This window comes from Molossus molossus, unplaced genomic scaffold (assembly GCF_014108415.1).
Source record: "Molossus molossus isolate mMolMol1 unplaced genomic scaffold, mMolMol1.p scaffold_m16_p_6, whole genome shotgun sequence".
NCBI lineage: Eukaryota > Metazoa > Chordata > Mammalia > Chiroptera > Molossidae > Molossus > Molossus molossus.
In genome coordinates, this window is record NW_023425399.1 from 8270625 (window position 1) to 8285462 (window position 14838).

The 14838-nt window shown below is 51.5% G+C and overlaps 1 protein-coding gene across 4 annotated transcripts in view; it reads left to right on the plus strand.

Moving 5' to 3' along the window:
• Positions 1 to 10008: 10008 nt before the first annotated feature.
• RIPOR3 (RIPOR family member 3) overlaps positions 10009 to 14838 on the plus strand; it is a 60639-nt gene continuing 55809 nt past the window's right edge. For all 4 annotated transcript variants that reach the window (XM_036244244.1, XM_036244246.1, XM_036244247.1 and 1 more), the window contains exon 1: positions 10009 to 10199. The gene's annotated coding sequence lies outside the window, so the exon portion shown is untranslated. The remainder of the gene's footprint in view (positions 10200 to 14838) is intronic.

Genomic DNA, 14838 nt, shown 5'->3' on the forward strand with positions numbered 1-14838 from the left:
GACATCGATGTGAGATACATCTATTGATTGCCTCCTGCATGACCTTGACCAGGGCTGGAGACTGAACCACAGCTGAGGCATATACCCTTGACTGGAACTGAACATTGACTCTTTGGTCCACAGGCCGACACTCTAACCACTGAGCCAAACCAGCCAGGGCTTGTTTCCTTTCTGACCTGGCTAAACAGCGCCCCATTAACCCTGGGCACTCCTAGCCCCCAGACTTGTGCTTGTGTGAGTCCTTCTTCCTAGCATGCTCTTTGACTCTTTGTATGCCCTAAGCCAGCCCTGCCAAGTTCTGCTCAAATGCCGCTTCTTCCAAGAAGCGTTCCCAGAGGCCACCAGTCAGAAGTGATTTCTTCCAGATCTTGTCTCTTCAAGCACAGATCTTGTCCCTGTGACCGCTGTTGCCACAAACTGCTCTCCCCATGCTACCTTCCAGCCCTGCTGCGAATCGCACCGTTTCCATCAACGCGCTCAAGCCCCAAGCCAGGAGTTATCACGCACACCTCGCTCTTCCTCACCCTTCGAAACCACCCATTTGACCATCCCTAGTCCACCTTCACGGAGATCGTTCTAAAATGCACACCTATTCCCTGGCTGGTGGCTCAGTTGGTTGGAGGGTTGTCCCAGACACCAAAAGGTTGCGGGCTCGATTCCAGTCAGGGTATATACCAAGGTTGAGGGTTTGATCTCTAGTTGGGGTGCGTATGGGAGGCAACCAAACAATGTCTCTCACATCAATCTTTCTTTCTATCCACCCCCCTTCTTCTCTCTCTCTCTAAAAAAAGAAAAAAAATCAATAAAAACCTATCCTCGAGTGAGGATTAAAAAAACAATGAAAAGCAACCTAAATTGCCACTGTGGTGCCTCAAACCTTCAACGGCTCCCAGTCCTCTGAGGCTGAAGATAAAACTCAGCATGGGCCACAGTGCCCTATCTGTTCAGCGTCATCTTTTTGTTTTGTTTTGTTTGAGATATAATTCAAATGCCACACAATTCACCCTTGAAAGTGTACAGTTCAGTGGTTTTTAAGTATATTAACAGAGTTGTACAACTGTCACCACTATTTCATTCCAGAATATTTTTATCAACCCCCAGAGAAGCTCCATGCCCATTAGCAGTCGCTGTCCATGTGCCCCTCCCTTCCTCACCCTCTGGCCCCAGCCCCTGGCAACCACGCATCTACTTCCTGTCTCTATGGATTTGCCTATTCTGACATTTCATGTAAATGGAACCCTACAGTAGGCCTTTTGTGTCTGGGTTCTTTCATTTGGCATAATGTTTTCAAGATTCATCTACATTGTAGTGTGTGTTCAAAAGAAAGAAAAGCTCATTTGAAATGGAGTCGGAAGCCCTGAAGGGGGTGCTCTCACATACTGACACCCAGACCCGGAACAGGACACACCACAGCAGGAGGAATTCCTCCCTGTCCAGCGTGGCCACCGGAACCTCTTTAGCTGGTTGCCATCAGGTTGGGCTCCTGGTTACAGCCCAGCCAATGAGAAGCTGTTACCACCCTGAACTCTCCAGAAACAGCCCCTCCCAACTTCCTTATTATTCCCTACAAAAGTCAGGCCCTGTCTTCTGTTCTTCAGACTTGTCTGTGGTTCTCTGTAGTTTGTTTGTCCTGGATTCCAATTCCTCTACTATTTCTGAATAAACCCATTTTGCTGGTAAAATAACCGACTCTTATTTTTTAAGGTCAACAAATGTATCAGCCTTTTATTCCTTTGCCTGGCTGAATAGTATTCCATTGTATGGATCTACAACACTTTGTTTATGCATTTACCAGCTGATGAACATTTCGGTTGTTTCTCCTTTTGGGCCATTGTGAATACTGCTGCTGAGAACATTTGTGTTCAAGTTCTTGTGTGAATATATATTTTCATTCCCCTTGGGTATGTGCCTAGGAATTAAATTGCTGTTTCAGATAATACTCAGTGTTTAACATTTGAGGAACTACCAGGCTGTTTTCTATGGCAACTGTCCCATTCCCATCCCCTCCAGCAGGGTCTGAGGGCTCCAATTTCCCCACACCCCCTCCAGCCTCAACTTGTACCACACTGCTCCTGGCTGTCTGGGCTCTGACCCCATATACCCTGTCAGTTCTCCCACTGGTCTGAGTCCCTGTCCCACAGCCAGAGGAGGGTCTTGAAGGTGCCCATGGTTCTAACCCTATCAGACCCGGTGCCTCTTTGCCTACCCTGAAATAAACTTCATGCATGATATGAGCTACCTACTCATATAATGAAAACCTGTATATGTAATTCTGAAACTCTAAAATAAAGGAGAATAGGTGGAAAGTCATTTATAATAAAAACACATGCCTGATAGTGCTGAAAGTCCTCATGGAATAGCCAGGTGCTTGAATCGGACAGGTAGAAACACCAGGATGCAGGTAGTTCTCGGTGCGGGGTGCTGGCCACTTGGCACCATCAGCGTGCTGAGCGGGAGGGCTGCCTGTGTTGTCACTGCGGAATAGTGACCAGTGGCAATTCCCACTCAAGTTGAGTTCGTGTTCTCCCAGGTGACGCGGTCATTGCCTTCCAGGAACATTCGGTATACATTAAAACCACACAAAAACCACTCTGTGTTTATATGTAAAATGGAGTTGGGTTCTAGATTAGCCTAAGTGCTCCTGCTGAAAACCACTGCCATCTGCTCTTCCCTGGACCTGGAGCATTCTTCCCTTTCTCTTGCATAAGGCACTGCACGAGCTCTTCAGTTCTCAGCTTGAGAGGCATTTCCTCCAGGGAGCCCTCCTGGCTTCCTCTCACCAGACTACTTTTCTTTTTTTTTCTTTTTTCTTTTCTTTTATCCTCACCCGAGGATATTTTTCCATTTTTTGTTCAGATAGAGTGGGAGGGAGAGAGAGGAAGGGAGAGAGAGAGAAACATCGACGTGAAGGGACACATCGAGTGGCTGCCACCCACACGACCAACCAGGGCCGGGGACAAACTGCAACCGAAGTACGTGCCCTTAGCGGGAACCGAACCTGGGTCTCTCCGGACCGCAGGCCGACGTTCTAACCGTTGAGCCAAACTGGCCAGGGCCAGACTACTTTTTTTTCAGAACACCCTGTGCTGCTTCCTCACACCACTCGCAACCCCGCATTTATGTGTTCTCTTTTTATTAACGTCTATGTCCCCCACTAGACACAGACCCCAGGAGGTCTGGATTTGTGATTTTCCTATGATTGTATTCCCAGCCCTTAACGAAGGGCCTGGCATTCAACAATGAATTATTGTAGAATAGTGTTCTTGCCCACCTGCTCTGTTGTCCTGAGAGTTTTTGGAGGCTGGTATTGTGCCAAGTGTATCTGTGTCCCCAGTGCTAAATACAGTTCTTTCGTGTAGAAAACATTGGAGATATATATATATATATATATAATTTATTTTTATCTTCATCCAAGGATATTTTTCTATTTATCATCAGATAGAGAGGGAGGGAGGGAGGAAGGGAGTGAGGAAGAGAGAGAGAGAGAGAAAGAGAGAGAGAAACATTGATGTGAGAGGGATACACTGACTGGTTGCCTCCCAAATGACCCCAACCAGGGCCGGGGACAAACTGCACCCGAGGTACATGCCCTTGACTGGAATCGAACCCACAATTTGGTCCACAGGAATTCTCTTTATAGCTGTGGTTGCCATGGAGAACCTTCATTATCACCATGGATGACATCTATATAACAATCATGCAACCATCAGCAATAGCTGCTGTGTAACAAACAGCTCCAAAACTTAGTGGTGCAACACAAAGTCGAGGTGGCTGGCTGTCACGATTCTGTGGGTTGGAAATTCTGCTGGTTTTATGTGGGCTCACTTGTGTGACAGCAGTCATCTCACAATTCGACTGGGACTGAAGGGTCCAGGTGGCTCCACTCACATGCCCAGCAGGGACCAGGCTGTCAGTGCGGTGCCGTGGTTCCCTTCCACGTGAGCCCCCATCTTCCAGGAGGCTAGCCCAGGCTGCCTCATATGCTGGTCTTGAGGTTCCAACAAAGTGAGAGCAGACAGAAAGTGCAGCCCTGGCTGGTTTGGCTCAGCGGTTAGAGCGTCGGCCTGCGGTCTGGAGAGACCCGGGTTCAGTTCCTGCTCAGGGCGTGTACCTCGGTTGCAGTTTGTCCCCGGCCCTGGTTGGGTCGTGTGGGTGGCAACCACTCGATGTGTCCCTTTCACATAAATGACTCTCTCTCTATCTCCCCCTCCCACTCTATCTGAACAAAATATATATATATATATATAAAAAGACAGAAAGTGCAGGGTGAAGGTTCAAACCTGGCGAACCGTCACTTCCGCCTCATTCTCTGAGTCAAAGCAGGTCATAGTTCCAAGCGGCAGAATCCCGGCTCCACCCCCTCGGAAGGGGCTGCATCAGCACATTGCAGGGGACCATGGATCCAGGGAGGCACAGTCACGGGGGCCCTTATTATAATGCCCCATCCCAGCCATCTCTCGGGAGTCCACCCCTCGAGGTCCTTGTCCTGGACCCCAAAGGGCAGCTCTGGGTCTTCCTTATTGATGGAGAGTCCTCCGGGACCCCGAGTCTCCTCACTGAACTTGGTATGTCTTGTCTGAGCCTGGAAGTGGAGAAGGCTGAAGAAATTAGGTTGAATATGTTCTTCTCCCGTTTCCTCTTTGGTTTAAATTGGGGAGCGGGAGGTCATTTTTGCTCTGGTGAAGTCATGACTTCCTTTTATTTTCTTGCCGTTATCTCGTTTCTCTTCCAACTCGTCTACACTAAAAAGCCCAGTTAATCAAGCATTCCGACCAGTCGTTCTGTAGGTTTTACTCGAAAAGCACCCAAGGAGCCAGCGCATCAATTCTACAGCAAGACTCCTTGACTTAGACTCCTGGCTCTGTCGCTGCTTGTGTGGACTTTGGGAACGTGGCTGCACCTCCCTGTCCCTCAGTTTCCTCCTCTCTAGCTTGGGGTCCGGGAGACCCAGGACGGCTGCTGTGAGGATGGAGTGAGGGAGTCAGGGGGAACCTCTCAGAACAGGGCACAGAACAGGGACCACCCCAGACAGCTGGGAAGAGCCAGATCAGGGCGATTGTACAAGGTCAGGAGGCCGTCCAGAGCTTCTGCCGTAGATGCTTCTCTGGGAAGCAGGGAGAAAAGAAGGGGGCTTAACTGAAAAGCAGTTTGTAACCCCTCATAGTCCGTCCATGAAAGAGGCAAATCCCCGTGAGCAGTGGCTCCTCCTCGTAACTGCGTCTCACTCTCGCCCTGCTCCGAGGTATTTGTGCTTTTGGTATAAATTATAAATCTAAACATATGCAGGGTTTGTTTTCCCCCCAAAGCAGATTCCAACCAGCATGGAACCAGCCAAGCCAAATAAATTGTGCGCTTAAGTCCATTGTCTCCAGCACCATGTAAACTGTTGAGTTGCAGAGAATCCCTTTGAAGAGGGCGCCCATTAGTGCTCCTAGCATCAGGGTTCAATTTAAGCAGCACATTTTTTGAAGAGTTTCCTAGAAATCTGTGGTGAAGAAAGACAGGCATGGGGTGGGGTGGGGGGCGCAAAGGGCTCTTATCAAATTGTACAGGATGCATTTCGGGGGGGTGTTGTCATCAAAGCACAAAATAAAGCAACGGCCCCGAACTGAAGATCGCAGAATTCCTCAGCTGGGGGAAGTCATTCTGGGAATGCAAAGATCGCTTCCAATGTTATGTTTGTAAGGAAATGACTGTCACCAAGTGGAGAATGTCAGGTCGTCCGAGAAACCCCGTGGGCACTCACGTGCAGAAAACTATTTACTTAACTGGAGTTGGTTCTGAAAATATTTGACTCTGGAGGGTCCCTAAGGGAGTGTGGACGGTGTCTGGGATTTTCTTTCAGGTCAGGACAAGGCCTTTGCTAATCCCTCCAATTGATAAGGCCCCCAGGTTCCAGGGCAGGTTCATTCTCTGCTGAATCAAGGTTTATGGCCCTGGCTGAGGCCAGATGGGGAGCCTGTCATTCCAGACGTTCGCCCAGCTCAACAGAGCACACGTCTGTCTGATGAATGGGCCCGTGGTCCCTGTGGAGCTGAGGGGCCAGCAAAGAGGCTGTGGGCCAGGGCGAGAGGGCAGGACGAGCCTGGAATGATGGATGGAGATGTTTATCTCCAGAAAGAACCCAGCGATCCCATGTTCTGTTCAGTGCCGACGGTCGGCAGGGTGGGTAAAAGAGGAGAATTTTGATGCCACCATCTGCAGGAGAATGATGGATTGGACCGAGGGGGACGGGTTTGGGAGACTGCTCCTCCTGTTAAACTCACCAGCTCCCTTCCCAAGCAGGCGACATGAGGAGGACGAAGGTGGGACCCGACCCTGAGGCTGTGGGGCTGGCCTGACCCTGGGGTCTGAGCACAGAGGTGTTCTGGGACAGTCACTCTAACCGTTCTGTGTACTCAGCCATCTCTGGAAACGCGCTTCCCTGGGTGTCCCCTTCATTGGCCCAGGCAGAGGCCCCCCCACCGCCCCTGGGCTGAGGTTAGCGCCTGGCAGCGTGAACAGATCTCTATGTACACTTCGGTCTCGCACCAGGACACTTCCTCTCAGTTCTTCTCTGTCCCCGCAGTGCCCAGCCTGGCGTGTGGCATGATGACACCCGCCCTGCTTACGTCACGAGGAGCCGTTCGAGGGAATCGTGTGCCTGGGGGTGGGGCGCAGAGAAGATTCTGGGGCCAGGTGGTGAGCGTTGCTCCGGGACTGGAGAGACCATTTGGGGTCATTGCAGATCTACCTCCTTGCCAGGTCACCTCTTAGCCCAGTGCTCCCCAAATGCCAGCAACTCAGGTACTACCTCGACAACTCTGGCCAAATCTGTCTGCCACCCGGGCTCCTGCGGACTTAATATTTCTGTTTAAATTCATTGATTCTTGGCTAACTTTTTGTTTCGACAAACTTCTGACCTGCAGGGAGATAATAGCGTCAAGAACGCCCACGTACCTCTTACCTAAATTTGCTGTTAGTGTTTTTGTCACATTTACTCTATTTCTCTCCGTACATATGTTTTAAAAAACACCATAGAATTTTTTATTTTCTAGGCTCATTAAAATACTTAAATACACTTTCTTTTCTTTTATACAATTTTTTTTTCTTTATTGATTTCAGAGAGAGGAAGGGAGAGGGAGAGAGAGAGAGAAACATCAATGAGAGAGAACATCGACTGGCCGCCTCCTGCATGCCCCCCACTGGGGATCGGGCCCACAACCTGGGCATGTGCCCTGACCGGGAATTGAACCAGCGACCTCTTGGTGCGTGGGTCAATGCTCAACCATTGAGCCACACTGGCCGGGCTAAATACACTTTCAATTTTTAGAATAGTTTTAGATGTAAAGAAAAGTTACAAAGAGTAGACAGAATTCTCAGCTACCCTGGACCCGGTTTCTCACTGTTTCCCTTCCCGTTGACATCGTACATCGTTACTGATACACGATCGTGAACTAAACTCCATGTTTCGTTAAGGGTTTGTTCGTTTTTCTCTATCTGGTAGAGTCACTTTCAAACTTTAAAAAATTAAAAATTGGGAAGTGTCAATGGCTAAGAAGGGAGGTTAGGAAATGGTATAGATGTCAGACAGATTCGCAGAAAGCGGAGCTGTTCTCCGAGGTCACAGGGGCTGGAAGAGTATTGTCACCGGTTTACAAAAACTTTCCCGCTGTGAGGTTCAGCCTTGCTGGGTGCCTAACGTCCCGTTGGGTACCACCCTCTGTGAGCCCTGATTTGGGAATGGCATGGTCTGACTATGCTCTGCCTCAGATAGCTGGAAACCCCAAGTTCAAGATGACCGGGTTCCAAACCTGGAGGATGGGGGTGGGGGCTGGTGGCTGCCCCCACGGGCTCAGGGCTATGGAGAATGTTATGTCTTCTCCATAGCAACGCCCCTGGCTGCTCTCCTAAAGCAGGCCTTTGACAAGTGAACACAAGAGAACGTGCTGGAGAATGCCATCCGCAGTGCCCGAGCATGAGCCCTGCGTGGGGTACCAGGCCTGCTTGCCCCTCGTGTCTGTGAGACGTGTCCTCTGTGTAGCCAGCGAGGGAGAGGAAGGGCTCAGCCGATACTGTGCCTGCTCAGTAGCCCTTCGTCTGAACTCGTTCAAGTTCATGCCTTTAAAATGCTTCAAAATGGTTTTCATGTTTTATACGTTAGAGGATGACATGGTTTCCTGAAACCCAGGATCGCTTTCCAGTACTTTCCTTTCAAGTCCGTATCTGCTGTCCTCGTTGTCAGGAGGAACGGGACAGCTCCTCTGCTCTTAAGGAATTGCACCGTGATAAGTCACTGTTGGCTCCAGGGGCCCCAACATCTAAGCGGAGGTGATCCAACTGGAGCGCTTGCAGACTTTCTGGGTGCGCGCCTCAGGATTGTTGTTTATTTCTCTGCTGACAAATTGCAGAATTCTTTGAGTGAGTCCAAGCAGGCAGATGGGGGGATGAAATTTTCTCCTTATGTGAGGTGCCGTGTTCCCAGAGAAGGGAGCTGGTTGGACACAAGTAACAGACGAATCCATTTCCATTTTTCCAAATAAAGCTATTGCAGGTCAGAGCATCACCCTGAAACCTTTTGCCTCCCCTTTCCCAGAGGTAATGACTCAGTTTGGTATATCCGTCCAGACTATTGTCCTGGTTGTACATGTGTTTCCATAGTATTTCATTTTATGTGTGCGTAAGGGGGAGGGTCGCACAATCGGGATTATACGGAATATTCCATTCTGACCCCTTTTTCACTGAACAAGGCATCTTGGAGATCCACCTCTGTAGTTCCGTATAGACACGGGGCACGCTTTCTAACCCACCGCCTGGCAAACCACAGCTTGACTCTTCTGCATTCTATGTAACAATCGTTATTTGACGGATATTTATTTCCGATTGTTTCCTGTGATTAGCCTTTTTTTTTTCCTAGCAAACCTCCATGGGCATGCCTCCTACTGCACATGCTTACGTGATGTGCGGGTGGCACCCTATTCTTGCTTTCGGTTTTCAAAGCTTGTGCAGGGTTACCCTTCAGAGTGTGTGTGTGAGTGTGAGTGGGGGGGGGGGGTGTTAGTTTCTGTTCTTGGGGCTGCTCAGCCCTGGCTTCTGGTCTGCAGTGGCTGGAAGGTGGAAGGGAGCCAGGGTGAGGCAGGGAAATTCATCTCTAGGTGTTACAGGCTGGGAGGCCCTGTAGTGCCGTCTCCGTCAATGGGGACTTTGTTCCCGGTGCATCCCTGAGCAGAATCCAAAGCAAGATGAGCAGAGGTGACAAAAAAAGCCTGGCACCCCTCCCCCCCTTGACTCAGAGACACTAAGTTTTGAGGAGTCTTAACACACAAATATCACAGGGTTGTGTGTGTTTTTTTGGGGGGCAAACCCTGAAATAATTAGGTTGTAAAGGGGGGGCAGTAAAAGAGGTTGCCTACTAGCTGTAAAGATGTGAAGGAAAAAGGCGAAGCCAATTCGCATCCGAGAAGCCAGAGGCACAAGGCGATGATGGGATTTGGGGAAACCCAGGGCCAGAGGAAGGGGTGTGTGGAGCAGCAGATCCGGTGTGAGGAGGGGACAGATGGCGACGAGGGGAGAAGACAGGAGAAAGCGGAGGAGGGGACGAGAGCGGGGCAAGGTAAGAAGAGGAAGGTGGGGGTGGGGGCTGCCTCCGGCCTGTTGGCGATTAGCACGCAGCCCGGTGCAGAGCGGAGTAAACAGAAACTTCTGGGCGCCCCCTCACCCCCCTCGGAGGCAAAGCAGGCATCAGATGCTCCGTGATTGATCGCGGAGAGTCCAGGACACAGCCCCAGACGGGCGGACTCGCCACTCTCGCTGCCTTCTCCCAGTCCCCTCGCCAAGACGGGGGTGGGGGTGGGACGCGAGGGGGCGCGGCCCGCGGGGGGCCCACGCGGAATCCTCCCGGGCGGAGCTCCGAGTGACACTGACAGGCAATCGGAGGCGTCCAGAGCCGCAGGCGGCATCCGGGGGAGCGGGGCCCGCTGGGGGCGCCCCGGGCGGGCTTCCTGGAACCCCGGATCTGCAGCGCCTGGACCCTGACACAGGCCAGATAAGAGCCCGGCGGCGCTATCGGGGCCCGCAGCCGGGTCTGCGAAGACCACGGGGACAGTGGGCTCCTGGGGCGAGTCCGGGCTCCTCTCCATGTGGATGGGAAGCCACAGCGACCAACCAGGCTGCCTCCCGGAGGGTGGCCGCGGGCTCCCGAAGGTCCAGCCCTGCTGACGGTGAGTGCAGGCGACTGCTCCGATCGGGGATCGGGGATCCGGGGTGGGGACCGGCCAGGGGACCGGCCAGGGGCGGGCAGCGCGTCCTCACTCTCCAACCCGGAGCCCCCCAAGCTGCTGCCGGGAGCCGGTGCTGAGGCCGAGATGCTGTGTGGCTTTGGGCAGGTTCTTTTCCCTCTCTGGGCCTCTGCTTGTCCGGCTCTGAAACGGAGTGCTTGAACCCGGGATCTTCAAAGGGTTCTTGCTGGGACCGCTTTCTCTTGTGTGCCAAGCGCCGTGCTAGGCATTTTGAAACTGCAGCTCGGGGATGCCCCGCTATCCCTGTGGAGTAGGTATTACCATCATTCTCCTCATTGTACACGGAGCAAACAGAGGCTCAGAGAGGTGAAGTGACTTGCCCAAGGACACACTGCTGGTCAGCGGCAGAGATGACAATCAGATCTCGGCTTTTCGGACTTTACTTTCACTAAACCGTCCTTCTCCAGTGGTCTGTATGCTGTGGTCTATGCATCCGTGATTATCCCAGGAAGCAGGGGGGAGGAGGAGGGCGCATTATCGGGAGGAGGGAGGCAGAGAGGTTGGGCAGAGGAAGAAGCAAGCAGGTGAGCAGCCTGTAGCTGCTTGGAGGGTGTGTCAGCCCCTGTCCTGGGACGGGCAGGGGCTCCTGATCGGAATGGAGGGCCCGGTGTCATTTGCTGTGTTTGCCGCTCTGCCGGAGGAGACTCCAGCGTGTGAGAGAACAGGGTTAATATCAGGCAGGGGTGGAGAGAGCTGGGGGTGGAGAGAGTGGCATATGTCTCTGCTAGGTTTCGTTCCAATTTTATTTTGCCTTTTCAAAAAATGTGTTTCAAATCATTCTGCGCCCCCACTGCTCCTCTGGACGAGGCGGAATTGTGAAACACTGCTTTCCACATGCCTGCCCCTGGGGAGTCACACATTCGCATTATCGCAGGCTATTTGCATATGCGTCCCCACAGCTGTGGCCGGCAGCAGCCAAGAGATAAGCGGCCACGGCAGGTGGGGAATCCCTCAGGGGGTCAGGCATCTTGGAGGTCCCGGCACCCAGATGTGGCCTCTTGTTTTCTCTTCCCTGGAAAATTCCATCCTACAGCAGTTCTGTACTAACTCAGACCTCTCGTCCTTTTAGGGACGGGCTCTGTCTTAGGCTCAAGCAGAGGCCTGAGTGGTGGTCCCAGCTCTAGGGTGATTAATGGTCCCAGAAGCCCCCTCAGTCCCGGGCAAACTGGGATAGCTGGTCCGCCTGTCCATATTACCTGTGCTCCTGAGGTCATTGACATCGATCGTAGCTGCCTGGTGGAAGCACTACATAACGGTGTGCTGGGCCCTCTCCTTCCGCTTTCATCTCTAGTGATGTCAAGTTGGTAGCCTGATATAGGCCACATGAGGAGTATTTACACTTCGGGAATTGGCAAACGTGTACAACACAGGGCTTAATTTATTGTTCTGTTCATTGTCTAGATCTGAGAACGTGAGGGAGGAAAAGTTAATGATGCAGATTAAACATAAAAGTCTGTTCTCTCCCTGGCTGGTTTGGCTCAGTGATTAGAACATCAGTCCATGGACCAAAGGTTCTTGGGTTTGACTCCTAGTCAAGGGCATGTACCTGGGTTGTAGGTTTGATCTCCAACCTGGTCAGGGTCATGCAGGAGGCAACTAGTCGATGTGTCTCTCTCCCTCCCTCCACTCTGTCTAAAATATCAATGGAAAAGCTAACAACAACAACAACAACAACAAATCTGTTCTCTCTCTAGCTGTTACATTGTAAAATTGTGTATAGCACCTAAAATTGAGGAAGTTGCTCATTTCATTGACAAACTAGTTAAACTCTGACGTGCTCCTTATATCTCGTTGGTCTTACTCCTTAAGCTAAAATCAAATATCAACCAACATCCCTGAAGGACTACAGTTGCTCACCCATTAAAACCCTAGATTGACTACAGATACCAGAGTTGAGGGGGGAAAACAACCAATGAAAACGTTCTGCATGAATCCATTGATGATACGAACTTTACAAAAAGGGGCATGGTAAATTTTACCTTTATTTGGAAATTGTGTGCCAGATATCCTTTACATCAATACACTCTATAATAAACCTAAGTATATGTGTGTAGGTGTGTGTGTGCTTGTGCATGTGTATGTGCATATATCTGTGTAAACACACATGTGCACGCACACACACACACACTTTCTCCTGCAGAGCTTGTTATTAACCTTTACCAGCACACCGCTGGCCCCACAGCATATATGTTTGTGCCCAGGGTCTCGGAAGTCCTTCATGGACGGTCCTCAGCCCTCACCCAGAAGGATTCAAACTCCAGGCACTTGGCCTTGGACACAGTTCCCTCAACTTCCTCTTCTCAGCTAAAACAAACCAACGGCAGAAGTGCTGTCCTGCCCGCCGGTTGGGATGGATGCAGGGCTTGGGCGGGTCGGAGGTGTCGTCCACACCAGCAGCATCCCTGGCGGCCCATCCGTGGCAGCTGCCCGCTCATTCGGTCCCGTTGCAGTCTCGCCCCCGCCGTCCTGCATTTTCACGCACAGCGACGATTCTCTAATACCAACGGCATCTTGGCAAAAGTAGAAGGAACAGCTAAGCCAAAACTATAGGAAAGCTAAGACAACTTTCTATTTTTAGAAACTTTAGGAGCCAGGTGGGCCCTTTCCAGCTCTCCCAAGCCAGCAAGCACAAGAGGAAAATAGTTCTCCCTTCCAAGCCCCGCCTCCCTTCCAGTCCAGGCCAAGGAGGAGGCCCAGGTAGGGACACTGGCTCCGAGGAGCCTGTTGTGATGGCAGCGGGGAGCCGTGCCACCGACATTTTAAAGAGAACTAAAGACGGGGTTGATTATCATTTTATTTTGCGTGGTAGGGAGGGCAATCCTGAGTTTAAATCTTCATTCCAGGTCATTAAGAGCCAGGTGCACCTATTTTTCCAGCCATTCATTCACTCACAGGTCATAATTTTCAAACATGAGAGCATTTCTCCTTCTATCTGCTTCTTGCTGTTTTCACTGGCCCGCGTGTCCGGGCGTCTTCCCCGTTAGGCCATGCAGACCTACACCATGCAGAGCCGGCACGACCCAAGTCCCAGGAGGCTGAGAGAAGAAATCCCTTTTGGCAACCACATCTCCGCCTTCTAACCAGGTCTCAGACTTTCTTGATCCCAAAACACACAAGGAGAGCCCACCTGCTCCCACTCTGCACTAAAAAGAATGTGATTGGCTCTGCCCTCAACCTGTAACTGGGTGCTGACCGCTTCCGGTCACCTCCCCTGTGTCAGCCTGGTCCAAGCAGCTGTTATCTTTCTCTGGACCATCATGGTTGCCTCTTCACTGAGGTCTCTGCTTCCTTCGCCTCTCTGACAGTCTGTTCTCCGCTTGCAGCCGGTCAGGTCCTGTGAAAAGGAATCAGGTCCCATTGCTCCTCTGCCCAGGACACCCTCATCCCCCAGTCCTGGCTCCCACCACACCTGGAGTAAAAGGCAAAGTCCTCACGATGGCCACGAGGCCCTACAGGAACTGGACCTCACCTCTCTCATCCTCCCCTTCACTGTACTTGTGGTTCTCCGTTGTGCCAGGCACAGTCATGCCTCAGGACCTTTGCACTTGCTTTCCCCTCTGCCTGGACCACTCATTGTCCGGATCTCCACAAGGTTCACTCCTCACCATTTATCATCCAACATACTACATATTTTTCTTTTCTTTTTTTTAATGCCCCCTAAAATGTAAGTTTCCTGAGGGCAGGGATTTCTCTCTCTCTCTCTTTTGGCCTGTTTTATTCAGTGCTATAACCCACAGCAGGCACTTAGGAAATGCTTATTGCGCATAGTGAGCACCCCATAGGTACTCGTGGACATACTTGCTGTGCTATGTTGCCAAGGGTGATAAGACAGCCAGACTTTTGGGGAGAATCCTGAATTAGAGCCATATTTCACTTATGAATTCCACAGTTTAGTGGTCTGTGCTGACTCATCAAGTGGCCCTTCATCCGCATGACAGTGAGAGGCAGTGAGCTGGGCATCCTCAGATGTGCCTGTCAGACCAACCTGGGCCCAGGTTCCCGCCCTTCAAGTGGCCCCCCGCGCTCCTCCCCTCGCCTGTCTCAGGTGGGCTTGGAGGGCCCTGGAAATAACACCCTCTTCCTCCCCGAGTCCAGATTACCCCGGAGTCAGGGAGATCGTGGGGCTTGGATTCTGCTGTGGTCAGGTGGCTATTACTATGTTGTCCCCTGAATTGAACCCTCCAGCCCCACACAGTGCTGTGGGCAGCTCTCCACTGCGGACCATGCCCGGCATCTCCTTCCAAAGTCTCCCCACGGAGGGGGGGGAGACCCTGCAGGTAGAGGCATGAGGAGGGGTATAAGTGTTCCCTCCAAATACACCGTTGGCTGCCCCTCCCCAACCATGGACCAAATAGGCTTGTCCCCGGTTAACCAAAGAGGGAACAGCCTTAGGTCTTTTGCTCACTTACCCAGGGACAGGGGTCCCCATCGATCTCTGGTCCCCAGATCTAGGTCTAGAGAGCTTTCCTCAAGACTTTAAAAAATGGACCTCAGGTAGAATTGAACTGATCATCATCTCGTCATGAGACGCTGAAAGAAGCACCCGGATGGCCCTTTACCC